This window comes from Sus scrofa, chromosome X, assembly GCF_000003025.6.
Source record: "Sus scrofa isolate TJ Tabasco breed Duroc chromosome X, Sscrofa11.1, whole genome shotgun sequence".
Lineage (NCBI taxonomy): Eukaryota > Metazoa > Chordata > Mammalia > Artiodactyla > Suidae > Sus > Sus scrofa.
Window position 1 is genome coordinate 23,449,289 of NC_010461.5, and position 20,297 is coordinate 23,469,585.

A 20,297-nucleotide genomic window follows, 5' to 3' on the forward strand; every position below is an offset into this window, starting at 1 on the left:
GGAGATTAGAGTCATGCTCAGATAGTTAAAGGAAGCAGGATCATCAGCCTGTTCCACACAAAGAACTGATGTAACATGACAGATATTGGACTCCTGTAAACTTAAGAAAGAGTAATCCTAATTACATTTTTATTGGTTATATTGTCTAATATGGTATATTTACCAGTACAGATCAACATAGCCCCTAGACTTCATATGTGGCTACCAATATGGCAAATACATTCATTTCAACTCCGTCAAGAAGGAGCAGAAGTGATGTGCTTTCACTTTGAACAGTATGTACTAATCTGCTCTCTATCACAATTCCAAAAGACTCCAATCATCTGAATATCCTGCAGAATATGATACAGATCCAAGGTGATAATACTGTAAACCCTTCATCATAGAGGCAACAATGATTTTTCATTACCTGGTATTATCAATCAGGTATTACAGGTACCAGGTACTACAACCTCACTCCAGGGTAGCCGTTAAAGACACTGGTGACGGGGAATATTCCCAATGGACACAGCTGCAAATGGTGTATCTGGTCATGAATTTGATGTGAAGGAATAAGCAGCCTGAGGTTACAATATGCATAGCATCTTGTGCAGTGTTGAATATGTTGGCTAGTTGGACAGGTACCTGGAAGAAGCATAAATGAAGGATCATGGTAAATGAGGTCTGAGAAATAAGCATATGAATGGACCTATTGGGATGGTCATGAAGTAGGCAGATCTTTTTCTCATTTTCATGCCCATAAGAGAACATCCAGCATTAAAGAGACCCTGAAAAACCAGGTGGTTAAGTTGACCCAACCAGTGGGGTTCAGTCAGCCCCTGCCCTAAGCCTCCTCACTGTTCATACAAAGATGCTATAATATGAATAACCATAGTGCCAGAGATGCAGACTACAAATAGGTCTAAATTCCTGTACTCAACGTTTCTAAGGTATACCCATATTGTAACATAAATAGAAATTACATTATTCCTTATTTTTAATTTATTTTTTTATTGAAGTTTAGTTGATTTACAATTTGTGTTAATATCTGGTGTACAGCAAAGTGATTCAGTTATACATATATATACTTTTTCATATTCTTTCCCATTATGGTTTATTACAGGATATTGAATAGAGTTCTCTGTGCCATACAGTAGGACCCTGTTGTTTATCCATCCAATATACAATAGTTTGCATTTGCTGATCCCAGCCTCCACATCCTTCCTTCTCCCACCTCTCCTCTTCACTAGCAACCAAAAGTCTGTTCTCTACATCTGAGTCTCTTTCCATTTCATAAATAAGTTCATCTTTGTCAAACTTTAGATTCCACATATGTGATGACGTATGACATTTGTCTTTCTCTTTCTGATTTACTTCACTTAGTATGATAATCTCTAAGTCCATCCATGTTGCTGCCAATGGCATTATTTCACTCTTTTTTATGGTTGAGTAGCATTCCACTAGATGAATGAATGTATACATATATATATATACATGTATATATACATGTGTACACACACACACACATACCACATCTCAATCCATTCCTCTGTCAATGGACATTTAGGTTGCTTTCATGTCTTGAATATTGTAAATAGTGCTGCTATGAACATAGGGGTGCCTGTATCTTTTTGAATTACAGTTTTGTCTGGATATATGCTCAGGAATGAGATTGCAAGATGATATGGGCAAATCTATTTTTAGTTTCTGAGGAACCTCTGTACTGTTTTCCATAGTAACTGCACCAATTTACATTCCCATCAACAGTATAGGAGGGTTCTCTTTTTTCCACACCTCTCCAGCATTTATTTGTAAAAATATTCCATTCTTTTTAATGGCTGAATAATACCTCATTGTATATACAACATTGTGTATATATGTTCATCTGTTGATAGACACTTAGCTCTTATGAATAATGAATAATGCTGCTATGAACACTGGTGTACAAATGTATGTGTATGTGCTTTGAATTATTTGGGTATATACCTAGAAGTGGAATTGCTGGGTTACACAGTAGTTCTATGATTAAGTTTTTGAAGAAAAGCAGAACTCTTTTATTTTCCCACCAGCAGTACACTAGGGTTACAATTTTTCAACATCCTCTTTCAACACATGAAATTTTCTATTAAAAAAATCCTAGTATGCATGACATATTACCTCATTGCTGTTTAAATTTATATTTCCCTAATGACAAATGATATATCTTCATGAACTTATTGATCATGTATCTTCTTCAGAAAAAATATCTGTTCAAGTCCTTTGTCCATTTTTTAATAAGATTGTTTATTTTTGTTGTTAAGTTGAAAGAGTTCTTTATACATTTTGGATATTAATCCCTTGAAATGAATGCTTTATAAACAATTTCTTCCATTCTGTAGAGTGTCATTTTACTTTCTTTTTGTTTGTTTTTGTTTTTGTTTTTTGCTTTTTAGGGCCACACCCACGGCATATGAAGGTTCCCAGGCTAAGGGTCACATCAGAGCTACAGCTGCCGGCTTATACCACAGCCACAGCAACATGGGATTCAAGCCATATCTGTGACCTACACCACAGCTCAAGGTAACACCAGATCCTTAACCCACTGAGTAAGGCCAGGGATCGAACCTGTAACCTCATGGTTCCTAGTTGGATTTGTTTCCACTGCACCACGATGGGAACTCCATTTTACTTTCTTGATGGTGTACTTTGATGCACAAAGTTCTTAATTTTGATGTTTTATATATATGTATAAAATATATATGTTTATATATTTATATATTGTATAATATAGAAATATCATATAGAAATTGGATATAATATATAAATATATAAATGTTTATATAATATTTATATATAATATACAGTAAATATTATATAAATTTATGTATAATATTTATAAAAAACATATATATATATTTTCTTTTTTGGTCCACACCTGCAGCATATGGATGTTGCCAGGCTAGGGGCTGAATCAGAGCTATAGCTGCCAGCCTACACCACAGCTACAGTAATGCCAGATCCAAGCCACATCTGTGACCTATACCAATGCAGGATCCTTAACCCACTGAGGGGGGCCAGAAATTGCACATTCATCCACATAGAGATTAGTTGAGTTCTTAACCCACTGAGCCACAGTGGGAATTCCTACCATTTTTCTTTTGTTGCCTGTGTTTTTGGTATCAAGTTCACGGAATCATAGGCAGATCCTATGTCATGATTTTCCCTGAGGTGTCCTTACAAGAGTCTTACACAGATCTTCCTTGACTTATGACAGGATTTATGTCCCAAGAGAAACACTGTAAATTGAAAATGTTTTAAATTGAAAAAGTATTTTATACATCTCATCTACTGATCATAGCTTAGCCTAGCCTACTTTAAACGTACTCAGAACACTTACATTAGCCTACAGTTGAGTAAAATCAACAGACACAAAGCCTATTTTATAATAAAGTGTTGAGTATCTCATGTAATTTATTGAATATTTTACTGAAAGTGAAAAATGAATGGTTGTATCGGTAAAGAATAATTGTAATATTTTGGTTATTTACCCTCAGGTTTTCATGGCTAAGTATAAGCTGCAGCTTGCTGCTTCTGCCCAGCAACATGAGAGAGGATGCTATCACATTCTGATAGTGGAGAAAAAGATGAAAGTTCAAAATTTGAAGTACAGTTTTTGCTAAATGAGTATCAATTTTGTAACATCATAAAACGAAAAAATTCTGTGTAAGGGACCTTCAGTGGTTTTCAGCATGAAAATTAAATTTTTGATTCATTTTGAGTTAATTTTTTACATGATTTAAGGTAAAGGTACAACTTCATTCTTTTAGATGTGAATATCTAGGTCTCCTGCACCCATTTCTTGAAACAACTGTTCTTTCTCCATTACACGGTTCTGGTATCCTTGCTGAAAATCAATTAACCATATATATTAGGGCATACTTCTGGGATATCTATTCTTTTCCACTGGTCTATGTATTTTCCCTTAGGTCATAATGATACTTTTTTTGTTGTTTTTTTAGTTTTTGTCTTTTTAGGACCACACCTGTGGCATATGGAGGTTCCCAGGCTAGGGGTTTAATCGGAGCTGTAGCTGCCAGCCTACACCACAGCCACAGCAATACCAGATCCGAGCCGTGTCTGCAACCTACACCACAGCTCATGGCAACCCCAGATGCTTAACCCACTGAGCAAGGCCAGGGATCGAACCCACAACCTCATGGTCCTTGGTTGGATTTATTTCCAGTGTACCACAATAGGAACTCCAGATACTGTTTTTATTACTGTAGTCTTGTAGTAAGTTTCAAAGTTAAGAACAGTGAGTGTTCCAACTTCATTATTTTTTATGACTGTTTTGGGTATTCAATGCCCCTTGCAATTCCATATGAATTTGAGCATCAGATTTACCATTTCTGTGAAAAGGCTGTTAGAAATTTAATACTGAGGTTGAATCAAGATGGCAGAGGAGCAGTAGAGCTCAACTTCTCCCACAAACACATAAAAGAAACCCATCTACATGAAGAATGATTTTCATAGAACACCTACTGAATGCTGGCAGAAGACCTCAGACATTCAAAAAGGGCAAGAAACCCTCCACATAACTGGTTGGAACAAAAGGAAAGAGAGAGAAAGAAAAGAGAAAAAAAGCAATCAGGATGGGATGAACTCCAGAGAGGGAGCTGTGAAAGAGGAAAGGAATCCATACTCTGGGAGGCCACCTAACTCACAGGGAGATCAGCCGGGATGGGCAGGGAGTCTCAAAGCCTTGGAGAAAAGCATATCAGCTGGCATGAGGGCAAAGCAGAGCGAGAGTCACACAGACGATCAGTACCATTACTGGGTGCACCACAGCCTGAAACACTCGGGTGGGGGCTGGGCACTGAGGCTCCAGCTTCAGAGGTCAGTCTCAGGGAGAGAACTAGGGTTGGCTGTGTGGAAACAGCCTGAGAGGCTAGAGGATGGTGTGCCACAGGCCAGGGAGTGGTGCATCATAGCCAAGGAAATGCAGTAGGGGGCCTGGGCCCACAAGAGAAGCAAGGTGCCAAGGCTCTTGTTGGAGAGTCCAAGTGGAGGGTGGGCAAGACTGACATAGGAACTTTTAACTCTGTAAACACACAGGTTCTCAGGCAGCAGGGTGCCTCTTATGTGAGCTACTAGGTGGGTGCAAACCACTGCAGGCATCTCAGACTCTAGAGGGGGGTGTGGCCCACCACCACTAAGGATCCCATGGGCAGGCACTGCCTGTAGCCCCAGCACTTCAGGGGTCACCACTGCAGAGGGCCCTGCAACTGAGCACCGTCTGTTGCCCCCACCTCCTTAGGAATGCACACGCCCTGCTGCTGCCAAAGGCTCTGGGCACTGGCTCCACCTCCCTGACAGTCACTGCCACTGCAGAGGGCCCTGAAACCAGGGACAGCCTGCTGCCCCCAACTCCCCATGAGTCACCACTATTGCCAAGACTCCAATGACCAGGTGCTGTCTGCAGGCACTCCCCATTACCCCCACCTCCCCGGAAACACACACAGTCTGCACCTGCACACTGACTATCAAGGGGATAACGACCTGCACACTTTGAGGAAAAAGACAGTAAGCATCCAAACCAAAAGCTGCCCTCATGCCAAAAAAATAGCAGACAAACAGAAACTACAAAGGGATAGTCTGGCAATATAAATAGCCCTCCATGATTACAGTAGATAACTGTTTTCCCTAAACCCACAGAATAATCAAAATATGAGCAAAATGAAGAAGTAAGGAAGCATTTCCAGTTAAAAGAACAGGATAATTCTCTGAAGTAACAAAAAATTAAACAGACCCCTGTGGTCTAACAGACACCAAGTTCAAAAAGGAGATAAGGGGAATTCCTGCCATGGTGCAGTGGAAACAAATTCGACTAGAAACCATGAAGTTGCAGGTTTGATCCTTTGCCTTGCTCAGTGGGTTAAGGATCTAGCATTGCCATGAGCTGTGGTGTAGGTCATAGATGCGGCTCAGATTCAGTGATACTGTGGTATAGGCCAGCAGCTATAGCCCCGATTAGACCTCTAGCCTGGGAACCTCTATATGCCAGAGGTGCAGCCCTAAAAAGACCAAAAAAAAATTTTTTAAAGGAGATAATGAAAACACTGAAGGAAATAAGAATTGCTATCAACAGCAATGCAGATTACTTTAAAAAAGGAACTAGGGAGTTCCCATCATGGCTCAGCAGTTGATGAATCTGACTAGCATCCATGAGGATGAAGGTTTGATCCCTGGCCTTGCCCAGTGGGTTAAGGATCTGGCATTGCTGTGAGCTGTGGTGTAGGTCACAGATGTGGCTTGGATCCTGCATTGCTGTGGCTGTGGTACAGGCTGGCAGCTACAGCTCCGGTTTAACCCCTAGACTGAGAACCTCCATATGCCATGGGTGTGGCCCTAAAAATAGCAAAAAAATAAAAATAAAAATAAAAAAGGAACTAGAAACTATAAGGTGGAGCCAAAAAAAATTAGACAATTCATTTGCAGAGACAAAAGCTGAGCTAAAGGCATTGAACACCAGAAAGAATAATGCCAAGGAATGAATAAGTGACTTGGAAGTTGGAATAATAGAAATCACCCAATCAGCAGACAGAAAGTCAAATAAAAAGGAATGAAAGCAATATAAGATATCATAATATAAACTGTGCCAATTTACATATAATAGGGATTCCAGAAGGAGAAGAAAAAAAGGAGGTTGAAAATGTATTTGAAGAAATTATGGCTAAAAACTTTCCAAATCTCAAGAAGGAAACAGATATCCAGATATAGGAAGCACAGAGAACCTCACATAAGTTGAATCCAAACATACCTACACCAAGATATAATAAAATGGTAAAAGTTAAAGATAAAGAGAGGATCCTCAAGGCAGCAAGAGGAAAACAGAGTTAATTATAAGGGATCCCCCCCATAAGCTATCAGATAATTTCCCTACAGAAACATTACAGGCCAGAAGAGAGTGGCAAGATATATTCAAAGTTCTAAAATGGAAAATTTTTCAGTCTATAAAACTCTTCCCAGCAAGATTATCATTTAAAATAGAAGGATAAATTTAAAAAATTCTCAAACAAGAACTAAAAGAATACAGAAATACTAAACCTATCCTAATAAATATTGAAAAGTCTCCTATAAAACAGAGAGAAATAAGAAAATTATAGGGTGGAGGAAATCACAATCAAAAGTAATCACTTAAATAAGCCATTGTATAGATCAAAAAAAGATAGAAAAAAACCTATTTGTTAAAGCAGCAATAAACACAGGAACAGCAAAATGATAAACATGAAAAGGATATGATTTTTATATTCTTTTTATAAAAAAGGATATCAAAATCATAAAATGTAGGAAATGAGAAGAGAAAATCTAGACTCTTTTTTTGTAAAATGTGTTTGAGTCTATATGACTATGAGTCTAAAACAAGCAGATATAGGAAGGGGTAAACATATTTGAAAAATAGGACAACCACAAATTAGAAACAAACAATACATTCATAAAACCAAAAAGGAACACAAGCATAAAATAAAAGGAAATCATCAAACCACAAAAAGAAAAATAAACAAAGGAGAAACAGAATCAACTGGAAAACAAGGTTTAAAATGACAGTTAAATACATATTTATCAATAATTACTTTAAATGTTGATGGACTGAATGCTCCAATCAAAAGACAGAGTGGCAGACTAGTTAAAAAAACAAAAATCTACAAAATGCTGCCTACAAGAGACTATCTTAAAGCAAAGAGCACATATAAATTGGAAATGAGAGGATGCAGAAAGATATTTCAAGCCCATGGAAATGACAGGAAAATGAGAATTGCAATAGTCATATCAGACAAAATAGACTTTAAAACAAAATCCTTAAAGAAAGATAAAGGAGGACACTATTTAATAATAAAAGGATCAAATAAAGAAGAGGATATTACACTCATTAACATATATGCCCCTATTACACAAGCACTCAAATGCATAAAACAAATACTAACAGATATAAAAAGAGGAATTGATGGGAATACATTAATAATAGGAGACTTTACAATTTCTCACATTAGTGGACAGTTTGTCTAGACAGAAAATCAATAAGGCAACAGAGATCCTAAATGATACAATAGAACAGTTAGACTCAATTGTTATTTTCAGGATATTACATCTAAGAAAAAGCAGATTATACATTTTTTCTTCAAGTGCACATGGAACATTCTCTAGGATTCACCACATACTAGGGCACAAAATTAACCTCAACAAATTTAAGAGTATAGAAATTATTTCAAGCAACTTCTCTGACCATAATGACATTGAACTATAAATCAACCACAGAAACATGAATGAGTAAAAACTAACTACATGAAAACTAAACAGCATGCTACCAAAAAAACCAATGGGTTAATGAAGAAATCATAAAGGAAATTAATGAATGCCATGAGACAAACAACAATGAAAACACAACCTTACAAAATCCATGTGATGCCACAAAAACAGTTCTGAGAGGGAAGTTCATAGCAATACAGGTGTTGCTCAAAAAAAAAACAAAAACAAAAACAAAAACCAATCTCAATTCAACAATCTAAACTAACACCTAAAAGAATAAGAAAAAGAAGAACAAACAAAACCTAAAGTCAGCAGAGGAAGGAAATAATAAAGATCAGAGAGGAAATCAATAAAATAGATATTCAAGAAACAATAGAAAAAAAATTAATAAAACCAAGAGCTGCTTCTTTGAAAGGCTAAAAATTGACAAATCTTTAGCCAAACTAAGCAAGAAGAGAGAAAGAACCTAAATAAACAAAAAGATGAAAAAAGATAAATCTAAATTAATACTGAAGAAATAAAAAAAAGAGAATACTATGAAAAATTATATGGCAAAAAATTTGACAACCTAGAAGAAATGAACAACTTTCTAGAAACATACATCCCACCAAAACTGAATCGAGTAGAATGGATAAGTAATAAGGTCAGCAGAGGGAAGTATATCCAATCTTTTGAGATAGAACATGATGGAAGATAGTATGAGAAAAAGAATGTGCGTGTGTTTGTGTGTGTGTATATATATATATATATATATATATATATGCGTCATTATGCTGTATAATAGAAGGGACACACCACCATAAATCAAGTATACTTTAATAAAATAATAAAAAATAAATGAGCTATAAAAGAGAGAAATTGATCATTTGAACAGACCAATCACTAGAAATTGAATATACAATTATAAAACCCCCAATAAACAAAAGGCCAGGACCAAATGGCATCACAGAAAAATTTTCCCAAACATACAAAGAACTTATACCCATTCTTTTTAAACTCTCCCAAAAGATTTAAGAATAAGGAACACTCCCCAATACATTCCATCAAGCCATCATCACCCTAATACCAAAACTAGACAAAGATACTACCAAAAAAGAAAACGATAGGCTGATATCTTTGATGAATATAGATGTAAAAATTCTCAACAAAATTGTAGCCAACTGAATCCAACAACACATTAAAAAGATCAAACACCACGATCAAGTGAGATTCATCCAAGTTCACAAAGATAGTTCAACATATGCAAATCAATCAACACATACACATTAACAAAAGTTAAAAACCACATGATCATATCAATGGATACACAAAAAGCATTTGACAAAATCCAACATCCATTCATCATAAAAACTCTTACAAAAGTGGGTATAGAGGGAACATACCTTAACATAAAAGCCATTTATGATAAACCCACAGCAAATATAATACTCAGTGGAGAAAAGCTGAAAGCCTTCCTGCTAAAATCTAAAACAATTTGCCCACTATCACCACTTTTATTCAACATAGTATTGGAAGTCCTAGCCACAGCAATCAGACAACAAATAAATAAAAGGTATCCAAACTGGAAGAGAAGAGGTAGACTTGTCACTGCATGCATATGATGTGACACTATATATAGACAACCCTGAGGATGCCACACAAAAACTACTCAAACTGATCAACAAATTCAGCAAAGTAGCAGGATATAAGATTAAGTTCAGAAATTGATTGTATTTCTGTACACTAATAAAGAAATATTAGCAAAGGAATATAAAAAAACAATACCCCCACAAAAATTACCTAGGAATAAATATGACCAAGAAGGTGAAAGACTTACATGCTGAGAATGATAAAACATTAATTAAGGAAATTAAAGAAGATGCAAAGAAATGGAAAGATATCCTGTCCTCCTAGATTGGAAGAATTAATGTCATTAAAACATCCATACTACCCAAAGCAACCTACAGATTTAATGTGATCTCTATCAAATTACTCATGACATTTTTCACAGAACTACAACAAATAATTTAAAAAATTATATAGGACCATAAAAGACCCAGAATTGCCAAAGCAATCCTGAGATAAAAAACAAAGCAGGAGGCATAACTTTCCCAGACTTCAGACAATATTAAAGAGCTACAGTCACCAAGAGAGTGTGCTACTGGTACAAAAACAGACATAAGGATCGATGGAACAGAATAGAGAGTCCAGAAATAAACTCAGATACCTATGGTCAATTAATCTTTGACAAAGAAGACAAGAATATAAAATAGAAAAAGAGACAGTCTCTTTAGCAAGTGGAGATGGAAAACTGGACAGATGTATGTAAATGAATGAAACTAGAACACCCTTCATACCATGCACAAAAATGAACTCAAAATTGCTTAAAGACTTAAACATAAGACAAGACACCATCAAACCCCTAAAAGAGAACATAGGCAAAACATCCTCTGACATAAACTGTACAAATGTTTTCTTAGGTCAGACTCCTAAGGTAATAGAAATAAAAACAAAAGTAAACAAGTGGGACGCAACCAAAATGATAACCTTTGGCATAGCAAAGGAAACCATAAAAAAAAAAAATAGAATGACAACCTATGGAATGGGGGAAAAGAGTTGCAAACAATGCAACCAACAAGGGCTTAATCTCCAAAGTATACAAACAACTCATACAACTCAACAACAAAAAAAAAACAAACAAGCCAAATGAAAAATGGGCAGAAGACCTAAACAGACATTTCCCAAAGAAGACATATGGATGGCCAGTAGGCACATGAAAAGCTGCTCAACATCACTAATTATTAGAGAAAAGTAAATAAAAACTAAAATGAGATACCATCTCATGCTGGTCAGAATGGCCATTATTAATAAGTCTACAAATAACAAATGCTGGAGAAGGTATGGAGAAAAGGTGGGAATGTAAATTGGTATAATCACTATGGAAAATACTATGAAGGTTCCAGAGAAAATTAAATATAGAACTATCATATGATCCAGCAATTCCACTCCTGGGTATCTATCTGGACAAAACTACAATTCAAAAAGATACATGCACCCGTATGTTCACTGCAGCACTATTCACAATAGACAGGACATGGAAACAACCTAAATGTCCTTCAACAGAGAAATGGTTTAAGAAGATGTGGTATATATGCACGATGAAGTACTATTCAGCCATAAAAAGGAACAAAATAATGCCATTTGCAGCAAGATGGATGCAACTAGAGATTCTCATGCTAAGCGAAGGAAGTCAGAAAGAGAAATACAAATACCATATGATATCACTTATATGTGGAATCTAAAATATGGCACATGTGAACCTATCTACAAAACAGAAAGAGACTCACAGACATATAGAACAGACTTATGGTTGCCAGGGGGGATGAGGGAGGGAGTGGGATGGACTGGGAGTTTGGGGTTAGTAGTTGCAAACTATTACATTTAGAATGGAAAGCAATGAGGTCCTACTTTATAGTATAGGGAACTATATCCAATCTTTTGGGATAGACTATGATGGAAGATAATATAAGAAAAGGAATGTGTGTGTGTGTACATATACATACATATACATATATATGACTAGGTCACTTTGCTGTACAGCAGAAATTGGTATAACATTGTAAATCAACTATACTTCAATAAAAAAAAGAATTTTGATAGCAGTTGCATTTAATCTATGGATAGCTTTAGGAAGTATTATTATCTTATACTGGTAGCCTTCCTAGCTGTGACCATGGATATCTTTCCATTTATTCAGATCTTTATTTTGTTTCAGCCATGTTTTGTAGTTTTCAGTGTACAAATCTTTCACATCCTTAGTTATATTGATATTGAGTATTTATTTCTTTTAGATGCTACTGTAAACAGAACTGCTTTCTTAATTTCCTTTTCAGATTGTTCATTGCTGGTATATATAAACTAAGCTAATTTTCATGTATTATTCCTGTACCGCACAAGTTTGCCGAATTCATTTATTAATTCTAGTGGCTTTCAGGTGGATTTTTTGGGACATTCTAAGTATAGGACCATGTGATCTGCAAATAGCGATAGTTTTGCTTCTTCCATTCCAGTTTGGAAGCCTTTTATTTATTTTTCATGTCTAATAGCTCTGACTAGAATTTCTAGCACAATGTTAATAAGCAGCAGTGAAAGCTGGAATTTGTGTCTCATTCTTGATCTTAGATGGAAAGTTCTCAGTTATTCTCTATTGAGTACAAGGGATGTTAGCTACAGGTTTTTTCATAAATGTTAAGAAATGTAAATGTTTCATAATGTTAAGAAATCTTCCCTCTATTCCAAGTTTTCTGAGAATTTTTATCAAGAAAGTCTGCTAGATTTTTCACCAAATGACTTTTCTACATCACTTGAGAAAATCATGTTTCCCCCCCGGTTCTATTAATATGATGGATGTATTAAATTGATTAACTTTTTGTTTGTCTTTTTGTCTTTTTAGGGCCACACCTGTGGCATTTGGAGGTTCCCAGGCTAGGGGTCTAATTGGAACTGAAGCCACTGGCCTATGCAACAGTCACAGCAACAGCAACACAGGATCTGAGCCATGTCTGCAACCTACACCACAGCGCATGGCAATGCCAGATGGTCAACCCACTGAGCAAGGCCAGGAATCAAACCTGCATCCTTATGGATGCTAGTCAGGTTCGTTAAGCGCTGAGCCACGACAGGAACTCCACATTGATTAACTTTTTTATGTTTAACCACTCTTGCATTCCTGGGATGAATCCTACTTGGTCATAGTGAAAAATGCTTTTAATATACAGTTGAACTTGACTTGTTAACATTTTGCTGAGAATTTTTGCCCAATTAATTTTTGAGACAAAATGTTGCTACTTTTAATACAGTCCATTTCAACCTTTTAATTCATTGTTGTTTATCAAAAGATGACATTATGAGAATGGTAAAAGAGCTGGAGCAGTATAAGACACATAGAAAATATACAGCTGATAAAGAACTAGCTTGCTGAAAAAATAAATAACTAAAACTCAACAAGAAAAAGCCTGACAACCCAATAGACAATATGGGAAAAACTGAACCAGTTCTTTAAATTTCCCCTCCCCATAAAAGGATGTTTAAAGGGTCTATAAACATATTAAATATGCTCAATGCATTAATAATCAATATAGTGCAAATTAAAATTATGAGCTACCACTAAAATTCAACAAACATGCAAGCACATGTGTGCGCATGCACATACACACACACACTATCAGGTGTTGTCAAGGATACAAGCAATGGGAGTTCTATTAAGGTATTGGCAAGAATATAAATTGTTTAAAGTACTCTGAAATACAGTTTGATATTACCTACCAAAGTTGCCCTATGACTCAGCAATTCTACCCCTACATCTCTATCTAAAAGAAGTGTAGGCACATATATAACAAGAAACATATACAAAAATATGCTTAGCATTATTATCTGTAATATCTCAAAGTGGAAATAATTTCAAACTCATTGAAAAGCAAATGAGTAAATTATGATAAGGCAAACAATGAAATACTATGAAAGACAAACATGAATGAATTAAAATTACATGTATGTTTCCATAAACATAATGCTGAAAAGATGAACTTGGAATACTTCTTCTACATTTTTCCATTCAATTAACATAAAAGATAAGGTACGTATAAATCATTCTATTTAAGGATACGTTATAAGGAGATAACACTATAAAGAAGCCAATAACTACCATAAAATTCAGATTCTCTTTGGAGGAGAAAAACAGTGATGATGACAGCATTTGAATGAGGTTTTTGGTTAATGGCTTTATATTATTCCTTGATCTTGAGGGTCACTGAAGAGAAGTTCATTATATGAGAAAGGACTGAGTTACACATTCCTGCTTTGAACATTTTCTTCAATACATATTATAGTTCACAATGAAATGTGATTAAAATTTAAAGTAGGTGATTAAAACATAATCTTCTAATATTTGGAACTGCTCTGATAGGGAAACACTTTTGCCTAAAACAAGGAAGTTATAAATGTATTTGCCAATAATAAGAGGTAGGCTTCAGTGACCGGTGCCTGAAAACCATGCTCACTGCTAGAATATTTTGCTCATAACATTGTTTACATTTTACACCACTTACTTTTGGGCTACCAAAAGTGGATATCTTTGTGACAAAAGGAAAAGAGTGTTTAATAAAATTGCCCTTCAAGGACAGAAAAACTCAGCAACCCTAGAATATATATTTTAGTGTACAAGATTGCACAAGTATGATTTATTTTATGATGAGTTAGTCACAGTCCTTTTTAGTAGCAAGACTGTATCCCTCACACAACCTCTGACAAAATAGCAATGCAGAGTTAAACACATATGAACCTGAAAGGATTAGATTTCCTTTCAGCCTAATCTTGATTGAGGTCTGCCAATTAGATAAAGATCCAAGAATTAAAGTGACAACAGTAAAGTTGTTTCCTAAATGAAGAAAACACTTTAAGAATTGTTTGAATATTTATTGAGTATCTCCTGCTAGATATTTTCTGAGTACACACACTTAAATAATCTCATTCAATACTCATGATCAACCAAAGGAATTAGAATTATTTTCCAAATTTCACAGATGAGGATATTGAAACTCACAGCATTAGTATCTTCTCCAGTCACACACTAAGGAATTGGAATGTTCAGATTTCAAACATAGTTCTTCTGACCCTGAGATCATTTGTTTTTGCACCTACCTGCTCCTTTTAGATACCATTCGATCAGAGTGTATCAGTCACAGAACAATTAGGAAAAGAGGAGGTAGTTCAGCATAGGGAGTTTTATACAAGAAACTAGTCTTAAATTGTTAGAAGAGCTGACAAAACAACAAAGAGAGAGGAAAAAATCCAGACATTATCAAATACAAAAAGCTGCTACCTTTACTACACTGGAAGAACTATAGAAGGAGCTGATGTTACCAGAGCCTAGGGTCTGAGTTCTTTAAACAGGTGCTAGAAACTTGGAGGGGGTGCTGTTTGTTGAGGAACAGAACAGCTGGCTACTAAGGAGAAACTGCAAACAGGAGAAATGCCCACCTAGCAGGAGCTGAAGTCATAGAATGAGCTGCAAGGTAGGAGCTAGCACTGCAGAGAAAAGCACTGCCTTGTGGGAGCTACAACCAGTTGCTGTAGACACTATGATACCTTGGGAAGGAAATAGAGCGAGGAAGACAAACCTTGGCTTCTCACCTCCAGTCTCCAGACAGTGCCTCCCACTGGTAAAGCCCAAAAAGAACCAATTTGGCAGGGATCTGGGAAATGTGGTTTGCAGAAATCATCCCTCTGTGGTGATATAGAGTAGAGCACAGGAAAGCTGGGGAGGAGGTGGACCTAAGTGAAAAGGAAAATGATCAAATCCCAAGGCTAGCTTTCTAGCCTATTTCAAATTAACCTGTCCCCAAGAGGAGATGGTGAATAGAAGTTACCTAAAGCATCTAAGCAGGCTTATATTAGAATCATTAATTTAATATGTAATATTTATTCTTTGTTCCCCCCAAAATAAATTATCCTATAAGTTGAATAAATCCACATTTGCTGTTTCAGTTAGCAAGAAGTCTAAAGTAGCACTACACAAAAAGGATGAGAAAGCAAGCTGAAATGTAGGAAGAAAGGAAAGATGCCTGCTATCATATAGGATTAGTTGAAAGGCATAAAGTAGAAGAATGTGGAGAAGAGTCTAAAAATAAGACTGTCTTAGCATTGCCTGTTAATGCTCATAAGGGACATTGATTTGAATGATAATTCCAATTGTTGGTTTTGCTAATGTCTGAATAGTGCTTTCAGAAATCAGTTCTTTTGTTATATAAAGTAGCAGCTTATAATTAGGGGGGGAATTCACATTTGAAACAAAAGAATTGATTTCTAATTCTAGGTAGTGGAAAAAATAGATAACACCAAGAAATTCCAGACAAAAAGGAAAAAAGTAAAAGGTCATGAAAGACAAATACGTGCAAAAGAAATGATAAAAATACGAGGCTGGTATTTCATCAGAATACATAAGGGATTCCAAGTTTGTGTTTTCTTTCCTATTCTGTTTTTGTAACTAGCCAAACTGATAAAATCTAGAATAAGAGATACCAGGAACATCTGGTATATAGTTTTCCTTACAAGTACCTAGCCAGTGTTGCCCAAGAGAACTTTATGGGATGATGGAACAGTTTTAGGTTTACATATACATAATTTTTTTCACAAGTACCTAGTCAGTGCTGTCTAAGAGAATTTCATGGTATGATGGAATAGTTCTAAATCTGTTCTATCAAACAAAGTAGTCACTAGCCACATGTGGCAATGAAGGACCTAAAATGTGGGCATTATGACTAAGGAAATAAATTTCGGTTTTGATTTAATGCTATGTATTTATTTAATTTTTTTATGGCTGCACCCACAGCATACAGAAGATCCCAGTCCAGGGATTGAATCCGAGCTGCAGTTGTGACTTACACCACAGCTGCAGCAACACTAGATCCTTTTAACCCACTGCACTGGGGACCAAATTCCCTCCCACCTCTGCGAGACCCAAGCCACTGCAGTTTGATTCTTAACTCACTGCATCACAGTGGGAAATCCTGTGATTTAATTTTAAACAATTTTTACTTAAACTTAAATAGCACATGGAATGAACAATTACATTTCAGGGGGAGCACAGACCAATGCTATTGTTCAAACTTGATAAAAAAAGATGTCTTCCTTCTACAGTAAATAACTTTAAGGAGGACAGTTTTGATATTTGCAGGTATGGCTATCAAAAGAAAAAAAAAAAGGAGGGACAGTTTTCCAAGCATTGAGTTAGAGGTGATTGCTTTCTATCAATCATAACAGCTAAATTATCCCTGGTGAAGTCATAGTCAAATTTCCCACAAATTCGTCTACCCTCTAAATTGATGGTAAACTATTTAGTATTAGAGTGCAGACACTTCTAAGGTTAGGATGGGCATTTCTTAATTACTTCATATATTTCAGTGTCTGCTATGAAACTATGATAAAAAGAGGGGACTAAGTAAACAATTTCTGATGGTATTGTAAAGACCTCAGAAAACTCCATTAAGATCTATAGTGGAAAACTGAAAACAAAACTAAGCTAAAATATAGACAGAAGCTGCTTTTTCGGTTCATTCCACTAACTTCCATTCATTCAGGTTCAGCAATTTTTTTACCTCCATAGTGATCTTCTCTTCATTTGTCTCCCTTGATCACTCTGCCCCTGCCAGACTGACTTCTTTTGCTGTCACAAACACATAAGGCACTCTCTTCCCTTAGGGCCTTTGTACTAGCTGTTTCCTTTGCCTAGAACATTCTTCCATCAGAGTATTACTTATATTTCTCATGGCTGCCTTCTTCCTTTTCCTTGAGTTTTTGCTCAGTTCTCACTTCCAAAAATGCTACTGTGACCACTCTACTTAATTCTGTACCTAATTTTCAGCACCTCCCAGCCCTCCTGATTTCCCCAACCTTCTTCTACTTGAGTTTCTTTTTTCTACAGTACCTATCAGCTTTAACACACTAGAACATTTATTCATTTATTATGTTTATTTCTCACTGTCTACCTTCCTCAAGTATAAAGTAAACTCTAGGAAGGCAGCACATTTTGCCTGTTTTGTTCACTGATGTATCCCAAATACCTTGAAGCTTTGCCTAACACATAAGAAGCACTTTAGAGAAGTATACTAAATATATTATGAAATGCTTATTAATCAAGATCAAATGTCTGTGATTTATATGTATGCATATAAATGTATGGAATAATTTCAATGAATTAAACTTTTGTGAGTAAATATATCTGACTGCTAATGTAACATGAAAATTGCCATGTCAGAATCTTCTAAATTAAATCATAAAGTTTCTTTAGTAAATGTTAAGTTGTTTCAAAGTGTTTTAATAGTGATATAAAATCCTAGATGTGTTCAATTGGGCTGAGATAATGATATTAGAGAAAATTCTAATTTTCTTGATGTCCAAGCCTTCCATCTTTAATTTTAACACTCGGCACTTAATTGAAATGCATGTTGCATTTAATTTTCCAGGAAATTTCAGAGCATAAAAGAAATATGTATATGCAAAGCAATTTCCAGTTAAACTAGTTCAAAAATTTTAAATGTAAGCCCATGTCTTTTTAAATAGAGCCTGTGTCCTTTCTAGGTATCAGACTGCTCCTGACATGCTTGCAGAGGTCAGTATAGTTCAGAATAGTCATAATACCTTTATCCCTTGTTTGGTGCTCATTTTTCCTAAACCCTTTATCACATTCTGTACTCTCCCTAGGTTACTGATATCGATTTCAAAGCCCCAAAGCAGACATAGTATTCTCCTAACACTTGACCACTGCTGATAGCTGTGGGAAGAAATCTTGCTGTTTTTAGAGCCTCTGCTTCAGTGTACACAGCCCATTTTCATTTCTTTCTTAAAAGAACTATATTATTGACAAATTTAACTTTGAGCCCATAAATAAGCCTTGGAATATTTTTCTGGCTACTGCTTCAAAGCTGGTTATTTCTGATTGTGTAGTCATGGAAATCATGTTTTATCCTTAAAATTATCCTATACTTATCAATTCTAAAATAAGCATTTTTTCTCTCTTTCTATTTGTGAAGATCAATTTTTCCTCTTATCTCTTTGGAGAGGCTTTTCACAACCTTTATCAAAGCTTGTATTTCCAGCAAAGTTTACAGTTCAGTATGAACTATCTTCCTTCCCATATGAGTATAAACCTTTTGAGAATAAGGTTATATCCCATTCATTTTTTTATTCCCTACAGAATTTAGCACATAATGGGTACTCCATTCCACCTGGCACCAACATAGGCTGATTCCTCATTCTCTTTCAGCTGGACTAGAGCTATAACTTCCTAACTAGTCTCCCCATCACTGATTTCTTCATAACTGACCAGAGCTGCAAACACAGTAAATTATTTGTAAGCATGCTGGATATAACTTGTTCTATCTGCCAATACACATACTACTCCTTCTCTGAAATGTCTTTCTCCCAAATCTGCCTAGTTCAACACTGCACATCATCCAGATTCAATTTTTATCTCTTCTGCAAAGGTACCTTTGATGCCTCAGAGTGGTGCTACAACCATGAGATTAAGGCTGAGACTCTAAAATCAGATGGCTGGGGTTGGTTTATTTCGCCTCTTACTAGTTAAATAACCTTAGGAAAGTTATGCAAGCTTTCGGTTTCTGTTTCCTTAACTGTAAAGTAAGAAAAATAATGGCATTTATTCCATAGGGTTGTTTTAAGAATTAACTAATATATATAAAGAGCTTGGAACAATACCTGTCACATAATAAGCAGTAAATAAACATTAGCTTGTATTATTAGTATAGTAGATATATTGACGTTGCTAGTTTATTATCATTCTGTTCTCTTAAGGAGAGTTCAGTACATAATTTTATTATGTTTAACACTGATTTTTAAGTTGAGATGTAACTGACATATAACATTAGTTCCATGTGTAAAACATAATAATTTGATATATATTGTGAAATGATCACCACAATAAGTCTAGTTAATACCCTTTACCACACAGCTAAAAAAATTATTTTTTTTTCACGATGAGAACTTTTAGGATCTACCCTCTTCACAGATTTCAAATGTACAATGTGTTGGTAACTATAGTCCCCATGCTATACATTACATTCCCAGATGTATTTCTAAATGGAAGTTTGTAGTTTTTGACCACCTTTACCCATTTTGCCCACCTTCCACCTTCAATTCTGACAATCATCAATCTGTTCTCTATATCTAGGAGTTCAGGGGGGTTTTGTTTGTTTGATTATTTTTGCTTGTTAGATTTTTAACACTGATTTTAAATTATTTTTACCTCCTGACTAAACCATGAGCCGACTGAGGAAAGATAATTTTATTCAGTCATCTGCTGGATCTAGCACAGAACTTAATATTCAATAGAGCACAATATATATTTTCAGAATAACTAAATAAGTGAACTAAATTATATTTTTAATGAAACTATGAACATATCTAATGTTTCTAATACCTGCTCAATGAATGTGTGGTAATTTTAAAATATCACACTTAGAAAGCTGTGTTGATAG